The following is a 13,192-nucleotide window of genomic DNA, read 5'->3' as shown; positions in this document are numbered from 1 at the left end:
GGCCCGGTTTCTTCGTTGTTCGACATTGTCTCCTATGATTAAGTCTCCTCGTTTAATTCCAAAACAATGAAAAAATGAGAAATGACATAAAAATATCTATGTTTGTCGGAATGTCGTTTCCCAGCAACTCCCGGCACTTGATATGCCTACTATCTAGCACAAATCATGCCAAAATTCACGAAAAATTTTGGCATGACCTTTGCTAAAAGAAATGGACATATCGAGCGCCTGAAATTCACCGGAACGGAAATGAATCAACATTCCGGCGTAACATAGGCCACTCAGATCATTTACCTAGCACGTAATCATCATGTCCAAATGACATGTCCAAATTCCAAATATGACATGTCCAAAACATCACATGTCCACATATCACATGTCCACTTCAAATTTGCATATAAAAGGAAGAAAAATATAGAACTTGAAGAAAAAACCTAGCTAAATTCATAACTAAATATATAACCTAATTAACCATCTGCCCTAACTAAAACCTAAGTAAATTAACCAAAAAACCTAGCTATCAGAGGGAGGAGGAGTGGTGGGGGGCTTACAGAGGGTGCAGGCCCGACGACGGCCGAGGTTGGGAGGGGTCGGGGTTGGGGTCGAGCGCCGGGGCCGGAGGAGGGGTCGGGGCCGTGGGTGAGCGCCGGGGCCAGAGCCGGGGTCGGGGCCGGGGTCGGGGTCGGGAGCCGGGGCCGAAACCGGCACCGGGGTAGGGGGAAAGCGCAGAGGCGCGGCGAGGGCAGGGCTCCGGCGGCGCGACAGGGGAAGAGAGAGTGTGGGGATTTGGGGGGAAAGAGGCGGGATGAAGGAAGGAGTGGGGATTTGGGGGGTTAAGTGGGCATAGCAGTAGCGCGTTTAGGCAAAACGCGGTATAGCTACTCCATGTAGCTATAGCGGTTTCGTGTAGAAACTGCTACTGCTATCTTGACTAGTTGTAGCTCTTTTCTCACAAAAGCGTTGCTGCTATAACCAGTACCTATATAACAGTTTTCCTGTTTGTTTCCTTCTATTTTCTTTTCCTTTATTTTTTCTCACTTTTCTTTTCTTTTTTCCGAGAGCAGTGAACGAAGGGAAGGCGATATATATTGCATCATTTGACGGTTAAATATGTATACAAAATAGGAACATATATATTACATCATTGGACCCATGCATAATAATGGCTAAGTGTGTATACAAAATAGGAACATATATATTACATCATTGGACCGATAACATATGGTTCCTCAGCGTTGACGTTTTCGTTTTTGAGTTAGCTTCTTTCCTTTCTTGTTTGTTGAAGAATAATTGAGCCCCTCATTGTGACTTTGCCTTTTCCATGGAGTACAATTTTTCTTACGTAATGTAGTATTGATTCTTCTTTTGACGTATACTTCATCATCATCGCCATCTTCCCTCATTGGGTTGCCGTACTGATTGTAGTCTTCCTCGTTGGCGACTCCATCCATTCCAATGATGTTCCTTTTGCCTCTCCTCACGAAAACACGGCTGGGATTGCGCGGGTCGGTTATGAAGAAGCATTGTGTCACGTGCTTAGCGTGTACCCATGGCTCGTTTTTTGCGATAGCGTTCACGGTAGCGCTCTTGGCGTCGGGTATAGTCATGGTAGTGAAATTCCAGTTTTCTCTTTCGACATTCTTAGCCCATCTGGCACGGAACATCGCCGTGTTGTGCAGTCCAGAGTAGTCAAGCTCTCAGATCTACTCGACCCTTTCGTAAAATCTTTCAGTTGCGCCATTGTCGCTGCCGGTCATGCATTCCATCATCACCCCTGAGTTTTGATCATCACTGTCCATATCTTTGGCCTACGTGTAGAACATGTATCCGTTGATATTGTATGCCTGATAGGTTATGAGGTTGGGCGAGGGGCCATGTGCTAAGGCGTATATGAGCAATCCGTCCTTAGAGCCCTCCTCCGGGGGATTAGCAATAATATGCTCTTTGAACCAATGCAGGAAAGTGGAGTTGTGCTCTCTAGTAACTTCAGCGTCCGTCCTGCATACCCCCCGGTCATGATACTTCTTTGCGATCATTTCTTTGTGCAGTGCCACGAAAGGATCTACCTCGTCTAGGTGTTGTAGCACTACCAAGTTTGCTCTGTCAAAGTCGTTGCGTCAATCTGAGTATGCCACGTGCAGTTCCCTATGACCGTTGGAGTGACCTTCTCCTTCGAGCCTCCCATCGTGCTTGTTAAAGGGCAAACCAACACTAACACCAGGCGGCTGGTCTCCGCCATATAGAAAATTCTCACAGAAAGAGATGCACTCTTGTGTCAGATAGCCCTGGACGATGCTTCCATCCGGACGGGACATGTTATGAACGAATCCTTTGATGTTCCCATTCATCCTCTCAAACGGCATCATGTTGTGCAGAAATGACAGCCCCATGTCTATTACGCCGTCCACAATATGGACACACAGATGCACCATCACGTCAAAGAACGCGGGCGGGAAGTACATCTCAAGCTCATTCAGTATCACAACGATCTCTTCTTGTAGCCTTCGGAGCTGCTTCACACTGATCGACTTTCGAGAGATGACGTCGAAAAAGTTGCAGAGACCAATAAGCGTGTCACGGGCGTTCTTTTCCATTATCCCTCTAAGGGCAACAGGTAGTATCTGCGTCATCATCACATGAAAGTCATGGGACTTCATCCCGCTGAACCTTTTCTTGTCCATGTCTAGATATCTTCTTATCTTGCCACAGTAACCGGAAATAACTTTGACTCCGGCAAGGCACTTAAAGAATTGATCGATCTCAGCCTGACTTAAGGTGAAGCAAGAAGGGGGCAATAATCCTCTTTCTTTATTTTCTTGCCCTTCTTCTCCCGTGCCTCTTTCTCCGTCTCTGTCTTGTCTGACTTTTTACGGGGCAGCATGTGCAGATCTTCCCTGACATTCAAATCTTGCAAGTCTTTTCTTGCCTTCAGCCCATCCTTGGTCTTATCCGGCATGTCCATCAGTGTCGCGAGCAAGCTCTCAAGGACATTCTTACAGATATGCATTTGATCAAGGCAATGAGGTGTATCGAGTTTGTGCCAGTACTCCAAGTCCCAGAACACAGACCTCATCTTCCATACCTTCAGCAGCGGCTCCGATGCCTTTTTGATCGTCTTTCCAATCGCAGGGCACTCCTTCCAGTTTTTCAACAGCTCATCGATTTTGGCACCGCTCCGCTTATGTGGAGGTCCTCGATGCTCAGCGTGACCATTGAATAGATCTCCATGGTTTCTCCATGGGTCGTCCTATTTGAGCCATCTTTGATGCCCCATGTACACGATTTTCCCAGACCCGCCATCTTTCCTTGACATTAGCTGCTGAGACGTCGTATCATCCATGCACTGCGTGCATCCGCAATATCCATGGCACACCTGGCCTGCGACATATTTGTAACCGAGATAGTCGTGCACCGTCGTGATCAGCGTGGCTCTCATGTAGAAATACTCGCCTTTGCTGGCGTCCCATGTCTTGGCCGGTGTTTTCCATAACGTGTCTAACTCCTCTTGAAGTAGCCCCAGATACAAATTAATATTATTTCCTGGTTGTTTCGGCCCTTGAATAAGCATGATCATGTGAATGTACTTCGACTTCATGCACAACCAGGGGGAGGTTGTACATCCATACAAACACAGGCCATGTGCTATAGTTGGTGTTCTGGTTGCCAAACGGATTCATGCCATTGGTACACGCGCCGAGCATGATGTTCCTTGCATCACATTCGAAATACCGATAGAAGCTGTTCAACGCTCTCCACTGTATTCCATCCTTGACGTGTCTCAGCTTCGGATCATCTCCATCGTCGGGCTTCTTCCTCTCCGCGTGCCAGCGCATTAGCTTTGCTTCCTTGGGATCTACGAAATACCGCTGGAGACGGGGAGTGATCAGTAAGTACCATACAAATTTCTAGGGACATTTCTTCCCGGCCTTCTTGTATCGAGAAGCATTGCACACCGGACAACTTGTTTTTTCCGCGTGCTCCTTCCGATAAATTATGCAATCGTTGATGCATGTATGGTATCTAAAGTGCGGCGGATCAAGAGGGCACACGATCTTCTTGGCCTCATCAACACTAGTAGGACATAGATTCCCCGCGGGAAGAACATCCTTTAGGTACTTGAGATGCTCATCGAGGCTAGTGTTGGTCCATTTGTTTTTAGCCTTCGTCTTCAGGAGTTGGAGCGTGAAACTCAAGCGGGTCACCTCAGGATTGCAACCATCATACAATGGAGTGTTCGAGTCTACCACCAGTTGCTCCAGCTTAGCCTCCTCTCTAGAAGCACCTCTCTTAGTACTCGTCTCCTTGAGAAGCAGTGCTTGAACATGAGGGTCCTGCACGATTGAACTTAGTACCGACGAACTCTGCTGCGTGGATTCCACGTTCTCTCCGCCGCCATGTCCGGCCCCTTCTCCTCCGCCATGTCCGTCCCCTTCTCCGTCGCCATGTTCGGCCTCTTCCCCGCCGCCATTATCGATCATCTCTTCGTCTTGCCCCGTGTCGTCATTGCCTGCCCCGTCGGCGTCCTCAACATCGTCATCCTCATCTTCAATTATCCACCGAGTATAGCCATCCATGAAACCAGTGATGAGCAGGTGCGCTTCGACACGACCATCGTCATAGGGGTCGAGCCAAACTATTCCTTTGCATTTTTGACACAGACATAAAACCTCTGTCCGGTTATTTTCTTTCATGTCCTGCACCGCCGACCGCAACCACCTATCCACCATCGTTCCACTGACCATCATGAACGTCTGCGCGGTAATAATAAACAAATTGATTATAAAAATGCGTGCATGCATCAAAGTCATACAAAAATTCGACATGACCTTTTGTCGTGGTTTTTTAGATGTCCTTGTGAAAGGACTTAGTCGTGGAGCCATCGCTACGGGTTAGCTTAAAGGGGTTAAAGTGGACAAAGGACGCGAGAGTTTTATACTGGTTCGGCCCCTTATGATGAAAGTAAAGCCTACTCCAGTTGTGATGGAATTGCTAGGGTTTCAATGACCAGGGAGCGAATCCGCTTTTCCGGGCTCTCGAGTTGTTGTGTGTTGTCCCTAAACTGTCGTCGGGTCGTCCCTTTATATACATAGGTCGACGCCCGTCGGTTTATAGAGTCCCGAGGCCGGATCATCAACGTGTCCAACTCGGTCTCTATTCCTCCTATCTTAGAATACAAGTTACATGATAATGTCGGTTTATATCTACGGGCCTTAACCCGCCTTTGGGCCTTGGGCCTTCATAAAGCGCCACCATCCTTTGTCTTCCTGGGCTTCTAATCCTCATAGAGTTAACACGGCCACTCCTAGCCGGTTTATGTCCAGTAGTAATATCCCCAACATTAGGCCCCAAATTGATTTGAACTTGTTCATGTCAATCTTCAACACTTAGAAAAATTCCTCCCCTTGCAACTTCGCATAGATCTTGTAAACTGCCCTGACGTCATCCTCCGTATTTGTAGTAAACCGCCATGACATCACCTGTTTATTTAAAGCCGAAGATACTCCTTTATTAATGAGAATCCGACAATAGAGGCAACAATCTTGTTATCTATCCATTTTTTGGGCTCCTCGATTCCTGCGCCTGTCGCTTATCTCTTTACCCTTATAAATAGAGGCGGAGGGTCCCATTATTTTCTTTTTGTTGCCTCTTCATCCCTTCTTCTTCCTCGCGACGTCTCCGCACTCGAGCACCCCCGCCATTGTCAAGCCTCGCCTCTGCCTCACCGTCGGCCGCTGCATCGACCTGTTCGTACCAGAGCACCGCAGCGCACCTCCGCTGCTTCCGCGGTCGCAGTAAGTCCTTCCCTCCTTCCTCTCTAGATCCATTTTTAGGGTTCCTACAGGTTCATGGAATTCCTCTCTCATTCTTCGCCAGTCCCTAGACAGTAGACCTTAGGCTTGATATGCTCCGTGTGATAGCTCTAGTTCTCTCCTTCTTGGTTGTTAAATCAGGCCTTTGTACACATAAAAACTTTGATCTGTACCTTAATGAACTGCTCCAGGACCAACCTTTTTTAGGTCTAAATATTTTTCTTTTCCTGACTTGTAGTAGATCCAAAACGCAAACGTGATTCTGTGAAACCTATTTTTCTTCACTTAGCCATTTTTTGCTTCAGATCTATACCTTCTTTACCTGCACAGGCGATTTATCTCTATAGAAAATAATCTGTCATATGCCATTAGTCCCCTTGTAAACCATTCATCGCTTTACCACTTAAAAACACTCTGTCATAGGTGATTTATAACTTCCTCCTGTTTATCAATTTTATATGCTTGAATTCCTTTTTCCTCAACCTGTTGTACCGTATGCATTGTCATTAATGAATCATAAACTGGCATTGTTTTCTTTCTAGCTCTTCACTTGCAATGGCCAAACGGTTCTATTCCTGTAACTGGGTCCCTTCCCGGGTTACAGAGGAGCAACTGGACGGAATGGTCAAAATTGGTACCTTACCGAAGAAAAATGAAATCCGGTGGCGAGTTCCTAGGCTAGAAAATCCTCCTACCCCCAGAGAGGCTGAAGTAGTGGTGTTTGCTGATCATATAGGCCGTGGTTTTAAACCGCCTGGATCCATGTTTTTCCGAGATGTACTTGCCAGCTTTCAGATCCACCCTCAAGATATTGGACCCAACTATGTATCCAATATCTGCAACTTTCAGGTTTTTTGTGAAGCGTATCTACAAGAAGAACCGACTGTCGAGCTGTTCCAGGATTTCTTCCACTTAAACCGTCGCACTGAATTCGTAGACGAGCCCAATACTGAACTTGGTGGCGTCTCCATTCAGAAAAGGAAGGATGTTAGTTTTCCTCACGCCAAACTTCACAGTCACCCAAAAGAGTGGAATCAAACTTGGTTCTATTGCAAGGACACCTCTCCTGAAGATGAGAACCCTCTGCCGGGTTACCGTGCTCACCGGCTCGCGAATACTCATCCGCTTCCGCAACGACTAAGTGCCAAGGAACGGGCCTCGTACGCATCACAACTCGCCTAGCTTAGAGCTTGCATGGCCAACAGTTTAACAGGTGTGGACTTCGTCCGTTGCTGGATATCCTGGAGTATCTTGCCATTAAGTCACTACTCCGGTTTAATGCGGGAGTACACTGGAGACGTAAAAGACTCCCAACGTCATATTGACATTCAGCTAACAGATGAGGAAGTTACTGAATCTGTCAAGAAAATGTTGAATGAGCTAGAAGCTGTCTGTAGCAAGACCGGGTTAAGTCCCTTTTATACACAGAACAAATCGCCCGTTGTAAGTATTGTTTTTGCTTCCGCTTTACACCTGCTATTTTTGAACTGTGCAACTTTGAATACCCTCTGCCCATTTTTAAACAGGGTGATGATCCGTTCTGGAAAAAGAAACCTCAGGAGAAAGCGGTGAAGCCTTCTTGACCTAAAACGAAAGCTATCAAGAAAACCAGAAAGAGAAAGGCAACTGAACCCATCGGTTTAGAGCTTGATGATGACCCTGATGAACCGGAAGCAGAGGTAGAACTTGATTCACTTGGTTCACTTTTCATGCACCTCATTGACAATGATATTTATTAGGAGGACGCTGAGGGCAGCCAAGCTGACGATGCAGAGGTAATTATCCTTTCCTCCAGTTCAGACCCTCTGCCAACACAAAAAATCCATCAAGCAGTCCGGAAAGTAAGATTTTCTCACCCTCTTGCTCACTTGGATCCAAAATTTATTTTGAAGAAGCAGCAGCACGAGGCTCGCCGCACAACCCGGCACAGCGGCCAAACGGTCACTTCGACCGGTTTACTGAACACCCCGGTTCGAAAACGCCGACCTGAGGTCTCACCCACTTATAACACTTCTTATCGCAAGGCAGGCTATTTCCGACAACCTCTTAATCCGTCTGATTCGAATTATCAGGTGACACCTCCTTCATCATCCGGCGAATCGACGGCCACACAACTCCCTCCTCTTAAGACCGTTGCTGGGTAAATATTTCAACTCAATCTTTTGACGCTTTATACTTTGTATGCTATGCTAACCTTTGCATCTGTTCTTTGTAGAGCCAAGGCTAGACCTAGTAAGAAGGCTCGAGTGAATAAATCGTCTGCCGACCATGTGGTTATTGAACCAGAGCTGACTACGGAACCGGAAGGTCCAAATACTGAGGCCACATTTGATGAACTTCCCCCTCAAGATCATAATGTTGATGAACAAGCAGAAGTTGATACCACTGTGCAAGCTGATAAACCGGCAAGTCTAGTCCGGACTGATGATGGGCCTTCTAGTCCAGTGAAAGCTACTGATATTCCATCAACTCTAGAAAAAGCTGCTGGCGACAAGGAAGATGAGGTTATCATCACTGGCATTGGGCACACATCCCCTGACCATCCTGTTGTATTGGCAAAACATAGTGCCAAAGAAGAACGTGCTGCCATGGAGAAAGGCAAGTGGAGCACTGATTTATCAAGCTATGCCCACCTTAACGCCCAAGAGCTCCATTCTGGTTTTCTGAACCGTCTGTACTCAAACCGTGACTATGAAACCAGTTTAGTGAATTTGATGAAGGAACATTATGAAGTAAGTGCAAATCCTTTTCTCTCTTAAGTCCAATTGTACGTACCAATTCCAGTAGCTCCCAAGGGCCGATTTATGATAGTGATCAAAAACCGGGACTTCATAATACCATACTTATGCATACTTATCCTCCAAGGGTCGGTTGATCCATTAAAAATGAACCGGTACTCTAGCATTATATCCTTGTGACTTTCGCCTGTGTAGTCCCCAAGGGCCGGTTTACCTTTCCAAGGTGAACCGGGACTTTAATTACTGTTACTTTTGAGGAGATGTACATTAGCCCCCAAGTGCCAAGAATAATGCTTGTATTATACGCTTGGGACTTGAAATAATTTTCTAGAATGAAGCAATTGTGGGATACCCCAAGAATATGAAGGGGTGAAGTATTATTGGATATAAAGGAGGTATAATGTTGGTAATATGGAGCAATTGTAACCTCAGGATGAGTCGAAACTATAAATGTGATGGGGTGAGCCCATAACCCATAGGCTCCAGGACCTGCCAAGAAGCAAGCACACTCTTGATGAAGGAAAAACCCTGGAAGAGGATATGCCTTTATCAATAGACGATCTTATAGGAGTTACGCAAAACCTGAGAGTTGTGAAGGAACGATAGATGTTTGTTTTGTAGAATCCATGGAGTTATCCGAACTTAGTTCGCCGACAAGAGAAATTCTGCAATGCTTGTGAGGATGACCGAGTGTTAGAATGCGAGATTAGCTAAACCATATACAAGGTAATGATTTGGGTGCGGAATGGATTGATCACCATGCTGACTTACTATTATTATTCGTCTCTGCTATATGGGATGGTAAATCTGAGTGACTTACCCATAGTAGAGTGATGACGATCAAAACCTTGTTTGAACCTTAGAATGGTATAACAATTTTCCCCTTGTACAAGGCAGTTGTTGCCAACCGTAGGTTATATGATGAGAATGAAGCCCAGACCCGTTTTCTGCAGGGACCCAGTCAAATTCTTTGATGACCACCATGAGATATCGATAGTTGTTTAGTATTGGCGCCAGACCTATCAGATAAGAAGACCCAGTCATAGAAGGACCTTACTAAGATGAAAGGACACAAGAATTGAGGGAAAAAAGGTTATGCCACTACCGGAAGAGCCCAAAGAAGGAATTATCCTGAAGATCTGAGAAGATCGACACTGCCAACTATAAGGATGTAGTACCTGAGTTTTGATGGAACTGTAACCATGCTTCTAAGGGTGGTAGCACCCCAGACCCCCTGTGACGATCGATGGATTTTGAGAAGACCCCCGAACCTAACCTATTTCTTGCTAGCCTCTTCGAATCTCGAGGGAGAGATTCATTTGAAGGATGCTACGTTTGTAACATCCCAAAATTCTAAATTTTGGAATGTTCTATTAATTAAGTAATATTGATTGCTTGTGTGATTTGTGGTGTGAAATTGAGTGGAAATTTGAAATTTTTGAAAGTTGAATGAGAGGGAATAAAATGACCTTCCCAAAAGTTTCACCTTGCACTTATGATCTCCATGAATTCAACTTCATTTCATCACAAAACCCTGGAGTGAAGATGATATAAATCCTTCCATTTAAATAAATGAAAAGGGTTTGAAAAGATTTGAATTCCATTTGGAACTATTTCAAATTCGGAAACTTTATGCAACTCAATGAGTTTCAAGAGAGAAGATAAAATGACTTCTTTAAATTCTAAGAAAGAGAGTTGGAAGTTTCAAAGAATCAAATTGAAAGTCCTTTGAAGTTATTTTGAAACTCAATTTTCAATTTGGAGTTATTTGGTTTTTATTCAAATTATTTTTCTCCAAAAATAAAATAAATGGAAATAAGGGTAAAATGATTCCCTTCAATGTAAAATTAGGAGAAAATAAATTTGAAATCATTTTGGTATTTTAAAAATGATTTTTATTAGGTTTTATTGCAACAGTAGCATTGTTTGTTTTATTTAAATTTTGCGGAATTTATTTGCCGCTGAAAATATTTCATGTTTCAGAAAATATTTTTCTGAAAATTTTGATATATAATATGCCTATATAAAATTTTATTTTATTTTCGTTATTCAGTTTTCCTTTATGTTTCTATTTAAAAAAACTGTACATGCAGGCCATAATTATTTGTCACCCACATGCATAGCACAGTGGCAGCGGGCGCCCCGTCTTTTTTTTCCTACATGGGCCAGGCCCAGCCAGCCATTTTTTTCCACTTTGGCCGAAATAATAAAAAAAAACCGCAGCGGTGGTGCGTGCATGTGGCCGGCCGAACTTTTGGCCCATGGCGCGCCTCTTCTCTCTTTTCTATATTTCGTCTACGTTTAGTCCCACATTGTCTAGCCTTTAATTTCTAAGTCTCTCTTTCACCTATAAATATAGACCCATAGAGCTTCCAAAAATCATCCGACTCGGGTTCAATCAATATTTTGGTTTGACTAGATTCACTAAAAAAAATATATTTCTTCTCAACAATGGGACTTCTAAAAGTTGTCTTCTCTTTGTGAAGTCATCTTTTCTCTACCTTATTAAGGTATCTTTCTTCGTATTTTTTATAGTTCCATAGCTTATTATTTTTAGACTAATGTACGGTAGAATAATTAGATTATCAATCAGTCTCTGTATTTATACATTAGACATAGAATTCTTTGAGTCATACATATTTTTCTTCCGTAAAACAGCTTGATCCTGATTTTTCAAATAGCCATAATTTTTTACTCGTTCATTCAAATTAGATAAAACCAACGCCTACATTTTTGTCTTGATTCCACCTATCTAGTGAATCTATCAAATAAACTTTTTTCAACTTTCAAATTTTGAAATTGTTCAGATTCATATTCAAACTTTTTTTGATCATATTTTTTTATCCGTAGCTCCGTTTCCGATGATCCCAACTGCATCGGATTCGTATTGAAGTAATCTTTCCGTTCGAACAATTAGTATCATCTTTCCAACATATAATTTTGATCATAGTCAGATTACTCTGCTAGTCCACAAAGATTTATCACACAACATTCTAAGCAGATTCAATGCTATGTTGAATTACTTATATCTTTTGATTTGTTATTTCCAATCTAGTAATTCTTCTTCCTACATGTTCCTATTAACTTCCTACATCTAGTAGCATCATTAGTTTCAACTTTGGAACCTTTCAAACTATTTGAACATTCATTTGATCATATCTTATAAACGGTAGCGCATTTTCAATTGATTCCTTGTTGCAATTGAATCCCTAGACGTAATCTATCATCTTGAGCCATCACCACACTTTTTCAACGAAATTAGGATCTGATCTTGTAAAATAATTTGATTTAGTTCGTTTGGAGTTTTTGCAATGTTTCTTTGCCTTTTCTTTTGGGTCTTTGAGTGATTGCTTATGTGTGGTTATAATTGCTTGCTCACGATAGATTGAACGGAGTGTGACGAGTAGAACTATCAGAAATTTTGAGTGCGAAGAATCTTCATCAACAGTACATATCCCTTTATTATCTAGTTTTTATGTATTAGTTTTTAACCCTCAAACATTGCATGAGTAGGATTGTGAACATGTGGTTATGGTTAAGTAGTTGATGAGGTAGGAACCTATTGTCTTTTATCAACCCCGGGATTATACGTTTGTTACATATTGCTTAGCCATGCTCGTATACGGGATTGGTATGTGATATTCATGTAAGTTGTGAGAGATTTTAACTAAGGCAAACTTAAGGTGGCTACTTTAATACATATCTGGGTGGATTGGTTGCGGGCATCTGGAGTAATCCAGTGTTGTCCTAGGATATCCCGAAGTACCCGTGTGATCGTCCTATGGTATGCCACCCAGGCTCAAAGGGATCATAATATTATTCATGCTCAGAAACTTCCGTGTGCAGCCACAAGCCATTATGCACTCTGGCATAGTTGAGTAAGCTGTGTGACCTCTTTCAGTGGTAGGCTAGCAGATATAGGGGAAAGTAGGTGGTACTGTCTACCCAGAGTAAAGAGTTAATGCTTCAAAAAAGACTATGTCTCGATCATCCGATCATGGATGTGTCGAGTCTTGTGGGGAAAAGTGTGCAAACCTCTGCAGAGTGTACAAACTAATCATGATTAGCCGTGTCCCCGGTTGTGGACGACTTTGAGTATATGGTATTTGAATTATTGGTTGATCTCATCACTCTATTTAATGAAATTGTTGGGCTATTAATGATTTTGGGATTGAGTTGGGGTTACCTTCTCAATATGGGTAATTTAACTTAGTAGTAAATAAAATATATTCCTTTGTTGTAGAGAAAAAATAGCTTTATGTAAAATTTAAAATTAGAGCCTCCACCAGCCAAATATGCATATAAAGATAGACAATTCTCATTATTACTTTATGGTGTGAAATTGCCAGTACATTCAATGTACTGGCCTATATGGCTGCAACATCTCATGTTGCAAGATTCTTACGACGAGTAAATGATATATTAAGGTTACGATGTCTACATTCAACTTTGCCGTTTGTGTTGTTGGGACTCCACAGCTTTGTTGTTTCTTCCGCTATATGGATTGAGGTGATAATATATACGTTATTCTATACATGTGATTTACCTCTGTTATAAATCCTCGAGTACTGTGTGTCAGCATACCGATCCAGAGATGACATTTAAGCACAGAAACTTCGATCCATTCGGGTCGGGTCGCTACAT

This window comes from Triticum urartu, chromosome 5A (genome assembly GCF_056163025.1).
Source record: "Triticum urartu cultivar PI428250 chromosome 5A, HENAU_Tu73, whole genome shotgun sequence".
Classification (NCBI taxonomy): domain Eukaryota; kingdom Viridiplantae; phylum Streptophyta; class Magnoliopsida; order Poales; family Poaceae; genus Triticum; species Triticum urartu.
The sequence above is the reverse complement of the archived record's forward strand: the minus strand, read 5'-3'. Positions refer to the sequence as shown.